The sequence below is a fragment of the Drosophila simulans genome, unplaced genomic scaffold, assembly GCF_016746395.2.
Source record: "Drosophila simulans strain w501 unplaced genomic scaffold, Prin_Dsim_3.1 Segkk25_quiver_pilon, whole genome shotgun sequence".
Classification (NCBI taxonomy): Eukaryota; Metazoa; Arthropoda; class Insecta; order Diptera; family Drosophilidae; genus Drosophila; species Drosophila simulans.
In genome coordinates, this window is record NW_025416821.1 from 104,149 (window position 1) to 112,500 (window position 8,352).

Sequence of the window (8,352 nt, forward strand, 5' to 3'; positions counted from 1 at the left end):
CGCAACCATAATATAGTAGTTGATGACGAGGTGTTTGGCAACTTGATACAATTCTTTAAAGTCTTTATATCAAAAATTATATGATAGGGACAATATCATATGCGTCACTAAATTGATGACGAGGTGTTTGGCAACTTGACACAATTCATTAAAAGTTTTTATATTAATTATATGATAGGGACAATATCATATGCGTCACTAAATTGATGACGAGGTGTTTGGCAACTTGACACAATTCATTAAAGTCTTTATATTAATTATATGATAGGGACAATATCATATGCGTCACTAAATTGATGACGAGGTGTTTGGCAACTTGACACAATTCATTAAAGTCTTTATATTAATTATATGATAGGACAATATCATATGCGTCACTAAATTGATGACGAGGTGTTTGGCAACTTGACACAATTCATTAAAGTCTTTATATTAATTATATGATAGGGACAATATCATATGCGTCACTAAATTGATGACGAGGTGTTTGGCAACTTGACACAATTCATTAAAGTCTTTATATTAATTATATGATATGGACAATATCATATGCGTCACTAAATTGATGACGAGGTGTTTGGCAACTTGATACAATTCTTTAAAGTCTTTATATCAAAAATTATATGATAGGGACAATATCATATGCGTCACTAAATTGATGACGAGGTGTTTGGCAACTTGACACAATTCATTAAAGTCTTTATATTAATTATATGATATGGACAATATCATATGCGTCACTAAATTGATGACGAGGTGTTTGGCAACTTGACACAATTCATTAAAGTCTTTATATTAATTATATGATAGGGACAATATCATATGCGTCACTAAATTGATGACGAGGTGTTTGGCAACTTGACACAATTCATTAAAGTCTTTATATTAATTATATGATATGGACAATATCATATGCGTCACTAAATTGATGACGAGGTGTTTGGCAACTTGATACAATTCTTTAAAGTCTTTATATCAAAAATTATATGATAGGGACAATATCATATGCGTCACTAAATTGATGACGAGGTGTTTGGCAACTTGACACAATTCATTAAAGTCTTTATATTAATTATATGATATGGACAATATCATATGCGTCACTAAATTGATGACGAGGTGTTTGGCAACTTGATACAATTCTTTAAAGTCTTTATATCAAAAATTATATGATAGGGACAATATCATATGCGTCACTAAATTGATGACGAGGTGTTTGGCAACTTGACACAATTCATTAAAATTCTTTATATTAATTATATGATAGGGACAATATCATATGCGTCACTAAATTGATGACGAGGTGTTTGGCAACTTGACACAATTCATTAAAGTCTTTATATTAATTATATGATAGGGACAATATCATATGCGTCACTAAATTGATGACGAGGTGTTTGGCAACTTGATACAATTCTTTAAAGTCTTTATATCAAAAATTATATGATAGGGACAATATCATATGCGTCACTAAATTGATGACGAGGTGTTTGGCTACAGGAAAAAATCATTTATTTATCGAATCATCAAGCAAAGGATAAGCTTCAGTGGATCGCAGTATGGCAGCTGCTCAACCACTTACAACACCTTGCCTGTTACAAAAGTCGTTTACAATTGATTCTAGGCTTTGTCATTGTATTAAATAATGCTTTTATATGTAACTAGCGCGGCATCAGGTGATCGAAGATCCTCCTAATTTACTATGTTACAAATTACATTGGCATCACATCCATTGTCGTTTATAAAATAAATTATAAACTTTAAATGGTTTAGAAGCCATACAATGCAAATTGCCCCTTATTTATCATTGCAGTCCAGCACGGATACGACCTTAGAGGCGTTCAGGCATAATCCAACGGACGTAGCGTCATACCACTGTTCGCTCGAACAAGTATTGTGCCATTGGTCCGTACCTGCGGTTCCTCTCGTACTACGCAGGAATGCTGTCGCAACAACGTTTTGTCATTAGTAGGGTAAAACTAACCTGTCTCACGACGGTCTAAACCCAGCTCACGTTCCCTTGCATGGGTGAACAATCCAACGCTTGGTGAATTTTGCTTCACAATGATAGGAAGAGCCGACATCGAAGGATCAAAAAGCGACGTCGCTATGAACGCTTGGCCGCCACAAGCCAGTTATCCCTATGGTAACTTTTCTGACACCTCTTGTTAAAAACTCTTTAAACCAAAAGGATCGATAGGCCGAGCTTTTGCTGTCCCTGTGTGTACTGAACACCGAGATCAAGTCAGCATTTGCCCTTTTGCTCTATGTGTGGTTTCTGTCCGCACTGAGCTGGCCTTGGGACACCTCCGTTATTATTTGAGAGATGTACCGCCCCAGTCAAACTCCCTACCTGGCAATGTCCTTGAATTGGATCATACCTGAGTAATTGGAGTTATACCAAATTTTCAAATCAAAAATACATAAATGCATCGTTTTATTAAAGAATTTGTTTGCGATTATATAACAAACTCGTGATACTTTGATCAAGAAGCTTGCATCAAAACCCAATACCATAAGATATAATAAATATATCCGTATAATGGCTAGGAAATGATACACGTTCCATTTAATCAAGTAAGTAAGGAAACAATAAGAGTAGTGGTATTTCATTGACGATACCAAACCGAGGTCTAATATCTCCCACTTATTCTACACCTCTTATGTCTCCTTACACTGCCAGATTAGAGTCAAGCTCAAAAGGGTCTTCTTTCCCCGCTAATTATTCCAAGCCCGTTCCCTTGGCTGTGGTTTCGCTAGATAGTAGATAGGGACAGTAGGAATCTCGTTAATCCATTCATGCGCGTCACTAATTAGATGACGAGGCATTTGGCTATTTTTTTTTTTTTTTTTTTGATCGCGGAGGTATGGAAATCTATCGAAAGATACTAGGGCTGCCAACACTGCGTGTGGTCAGTTTTCCTAGCATGCACGATTCATTGCTCTATCTGAACCGAAGTTCCGCAACGCCTACGTACTAAAACCATCCTCATAGCCATTTATATATAACCATTGTTTTGCGATGTTTATGCCTTTATTGATGTTATGCCAAGACAGCAAGCAAATGTTTTGAACCAAACGTTTTAGCTAAGTCCAATCTCGGGAAAACCCGCTCAGGTACATGAACTGTTTAAAACAACCGAGACTGCCTCTCATAACCTGGACGCTAATGATATGACTATCATATTTGCTGAGGAGACCCTTTGCTATCAATCTTTTAACGGATTGACCACTCCAGATCCCCCTCCAGTTCAGGGTGGCAGAATGGAATTCAATGTCACCTGCGGCTTCGAATCTGCGACGCAATTCAGTTCGTATGTCCGGTCTGTCGTATCTATTGATTTTGCGCTGGTGTGCATCATCCATAGAGTGTCCGTCTGTCACAATTTGTATGTCGATCACATCAATGTGATCTTGTCGTAGTGCCACCAGGTCCGGTTTATTAAGGCCGGATTCGCACTGCAGACTTGGTTCAACAATGACCACGCAGCCTCTCTCCTCAAGTCCCCGCTTGATTCGATTTACTACGCAGTTGTGTCTAGCTACGCGCCTCCCATGCGATCGATAACATTTTTGCATTATGTGGTTTGTTGTTTCGGGAGCGTCACATCCTGCACGACACTGTCGTTCCAATTCGTGCCTTCCCCTTGTAGTACGAGACTTCGTGGGTAGGGCATTTATCCGCAGACGAATACCGTCTATATATTCCTTTCCTGTTAGTAAACGCGTGGGTTGATTAACCCACCCGTGTTGCGGTCCCCAATGGCCCGCTTCACGGAGTCCGCTGCCATCAACTGAGAGGTACAATTTGTTCGCCCAATATTTTTCTATTGCCGGACGCGATAACAATTCATTTTGTTCAGCTAATAATCTATCTCGGGCCCGTTGTTTTTCGGCTTCGAGGAAAGAGCTGGCTACCTCGTTTTGCGTGAGGTGAGGCCATTTAATATTACTCAATCGTCTTAGCCTTAACATTGGAGCTACCCATCTTAGTGATGGAATTCCGAGACCTCCACTTTTTGGGGGTGCATGAATGAATGCTATCGGCATATCCAGCGGAAGATTTAGCCATCTTCGCACATAGTATCTTATTAATTTGTCAGTTTTTCGTAGGACGCCTATCGCCACACTCCCAAGGGCTAACTTGTGATAGAGCTGTGGGATAAGGACAGTCCTAAGGGCGAACATCCTCTGTTGTGGTTTGAGGGGGGCCTTTGTCAATCTTTGTAGCTTTGGACCAATGTCCTCGGCCGGATTGCATCGAACCCTCCCAGTTGCAGTGAAGTTGATGCCTAAGTACTTCCACTCGTCCGTTCGCTTCAATGATGGAATCTCTCTCGAGCCTACGTAGAAGCTCTGTGCCTCTAGCACGGTACACTTCTGTTTCGGCTGGCCCTTAATGCCAACGGTAAAACATTTGTCGGCATTAAGTTTAAGGCCGACGAGAGATAGAAAATCCAACGTTCTGTCCAACAATACTTGAAGTCCCATTCGAGTTTCAGCAAATAGTACCAAATCATCTGCAAACGCGGCCGCGTTAGTAATGGCATTTCCGACTTTGGCACCAATTTCGCTGGGTAGGTTTCTAAGTAACCTGTCCATTACCAAGTTAAATAGAATAGGAGACAAAGGGTCACCCTGCTTCACTCCTCTAGCAGGGACGAATTCCTCTGAACTCCAACCGTCCCCATTGAGACTGGTACCGCCACCCTCGTACGTATTCTGTACGTAGTCAACGAAGCCCTTTGGCGCACCATAAGCACGTAAGGTGTCATATATAGATGCATGCGATAAAGAATCGAATGCCTTGCTTACATCTAAATTAGCTATGTAGCAAGATCTAAAGTGCTTATGGCTATGCCTCAAGACTAAGTCAACTATCGTCGCATTATCGGCACATCCGTCGGTAGGTAAGAAGCCCCGCTGGCGCGGGTCCCAATTGATTGATGAGTTCAACCGGGTTGCCAATATGGCATTTAGCTGTCTTACCAGGACTGAAGGCACCGATATTGGACGAAAGTCTTGCGGTCGCTTCGCCGTCACCGTTTTCGGGATGAAGACGGTTCTGGCCAGTCGGATAGAGTGTGGTAGATTACCGCACCATAGAATTAGGTTCATTATTCGCAACATAATACCTGACGGCACCTCCCTGGCAGATTTTGGAGTTATCCCGTCAGGCCCCGGAGATGAAGATAATGAGATTCTTGACGCCCGAAGGTCATGCTCCGTAATAGCAGACCAAACCCTCTCAAGCGAGTGATCCATTTGTATCACTTCTCCACTGCAAGAGCTTGGGCTAGGCTGAGTCATTACTTCTCTCCAGTAGGGAACCATTACTTCTTGGCTTGGCATTACCGACTCATCAGTTCCATTTAGCAAGGACTTGATGCATCTTCCTTTATGCTTATCCCAGTTACGCTGGACGACAGCATACTGCTGCCTTCTGCTTTCTCTCCTATTCCGAGGTCTCCGAGGAGGTCTCGTCAGCGTGTGTCGTACACCCTGTGCCGGAAAAATTCCCAGGAGATATAGCGATAAGCATTGGAGAGTGGTTTCCTTTCCCTCGAGCTCTGCCCTGTCAATGATCGTTTGTAGCTCTTGGGCTCTCCATTTGGAATGGCATTCTACGGGGCTATACCCACGCAGTGTCCGCAAAATTTCCCTGTTCGACTGTTCGAAGGGAGTGATTGGAGTTGTTTCTGATGTTGTTACTTGGTGGTTTTGCTCACTTCTACAGGGCGGCGCCTTATGGTTAGATTTGCAACTTCCGGGACGAGAGCAGATTGCCCTCTTATCTGCTCTATTTTCTCCTTATAATCGCCCCTCTGTCTTAGCTTTTTGATGGCTTCGACGCTGCGGTTTGCAAAATACACCGCTAGTTGCTTGTTCATGTGTTTATGTCCATTTGCTGTGAGCTCAACCTCCTTTCTCGCCATCATCCACTTCTCTTCCTCACTCCACCTTGCCTTTATATCGACACGTCGACGTTCTTCATCAAGTTCGTCTGGGTGCCGAGATCGCATGTGAACACCGAGTCCTCTCTTGCTGTTAAAGGACCGGCCACATACTGTGCAGGGAACCCTAGATAGAGTAGCCGCTGCGTTTGGTTCATATTGGTCCTCCGGGAAGATATCCACGGAGGGTCGGGTCGTCATCAGATTGTGTAAAGATATCCGAGGCTCGTTATTTGTGTTCGTAGTTCCAATATGAGTAAATTTCCTCTGGGTAACCAGCCCATCGGAAAAAGTTTTTGCCGCTCAAATTAGCTGCTAAACAAGTTTAGCATTACCGGGACCACCACGAGGAGTTTTGAGTCGACTTGAGTAAAGGAGAGACTTGTGAGTTACAGAGTAAAATTCCCCTTCCGCACACCATATGATATGACTTACGAATTACAGAAAAATACTCCCCCTCTGCTCGCAATTACCCCAGATCCCCTTAAGAGAGTCATAGTTACTCCCGCCGTTGACCCGCGCTTACTTGAATTTCTTCACTTTGACATTCAGAGCACTGGGCAGAAATCACATTGTGTCAACACCCGCTAGGGCCATCACAATGCTTTGTTTTAATTAGACAGTCGGATTCCCCAAGTCCGTGCCAGTTCTGAATTGATTGTTAATTGATAATCGTTATAATTGATAAGAACTAATTGGTTTAACCCAAATAGTATTCTTAAAAATTTTAGCAAGAAAGTTCCACAATTGGCTACGTAACTAAACTATCCGGGGAACAAGTAACTAACATAAATGCTAGAAACTCTATTTACCCAGAACGAGCACATAAACCATGTTATTGTTTCCCAATCAAGCCCGACTATCTCAATCTTCAGAGCCAATCCTTATCCCGAAGTTACGGATCTAATTTGCCGACTTCCCTTACCTACATTATTCTATCGACTAGAGACTCTTCACCTTGGAGACCAGCTGCGGATATTGGTACGGCCTGTTGAGAAGTTTGCGTGTCCCCACCATAAATTTTCAAGGTCCGAGGAGAAAATATCGACACAACAGTATATGTCATGCTCTTCTAGCCCATCTACCATATCTCTCTGCGAAAGACTTCCATGGTAGTACGGCTATAAAACAGAAAAGAAAACTCTTCCGATATCTCTCGACGGCTTCTTTATGGTCGTTCCTGTTGCCAGGATGAGCACGAGGCCCATATTTAATAACAAACGGATACTCAACAGGTTACGGAATTGGAACCGTATTCCCTTTCGTTCAAAATTATTCAAGTGTATTATATTCGCTTTGTTTATATAGTTAGGCATTTTTGTTTTACTTGAAAATTTTCGGCTTTCGCCTTGAACTTAGGACCGACTAACTCGTGATCAACCACTGTTCACACGAAACCCTTCTCCACTTCAGTCCTCCAAGGTCTCATTCGATTATTTGCTACTACCACCAAGATCTGTACCAATGGCAGCTCCATGCAGGCTTACGCCAAACACTTCTACGCATACCATTGTACCTTCCTACTCACTAAAGTTTCAAAATTTATATCACAAGTAATATAAATCATCTACTTTAGCGGTAATGTATAGGTATACAACTTAAGCGCCATCCATTTTAAGGGCTAGTTGCTTCGGCAGGTGAGTTGTTACACACTCCTTAGCGGATTTCGACTTCCATGATCACCGTCCTGCTGTTTTAAGCAACCAACGCCTTTCATGGTATCTGCATGAGTTGTTAATTTGGGCACCGTAACATTACGTTTGGTTCATCCCACAGCGCCAGTTCTGCTTACCAAAAGTGGCCCACTGGGCACATTATATCATAACCTTGAACTTCATATCAAGAAAGTTAAGGTTCTTACCCATTTAAAGTTTGAGAATAGGTTAAGATCGTTTCGACCCTAAGGCCTCTAATCATTCGCTTTACCAGATAAGATTATTTTATATAATATTAAAATGCACCAGCTATCCTGAGGGAAACTTCGGAAGGAACCAGCTACTAGATGGTTCGATTGGTCTTTCGCCCCTATACTCAATTCTGACAATCGATTTGCACGTCAGAACTGTTTCGGTCTTCCATCAGGGTTTCCCCTGACTTCAACCTGATCAAGTATAGTTCACCATCTTTCGGGTCACAGCATATATGCTCAAGGTACGTTCCAGTTAGAGGCATAAATAATATAAATATACATTATACATAACTATATAGAACGCCCCGGGATTGTGTTAATTAGCTATAAATAGCTAAAAAACTAATCCCATTATTAGTCAAGTTAATTACGCTATTAGGTTTACATCCCAATAACTTGCACATATGTTAGACTCCTTGGTCCGTGTTTCAAGACGGGTCCCGAAGGTATCCTGAATCTTTCGCATTGTTAATCATACAAGAGCATATA

The 8,352-nt window shown here is 41.7% G+C and overlaps 1 pseudogene; it reads right to left on the reverse strand.

The window, feature by feature from the left end:
- Positions 1-1,518: 1,518 nt before the first annotated feature.
- LOC120285483 overlaps positions 1,519-8,352 on the reverse strand; it is a 7,562-nt pseudogene continuing 728 nt past the window's right edge.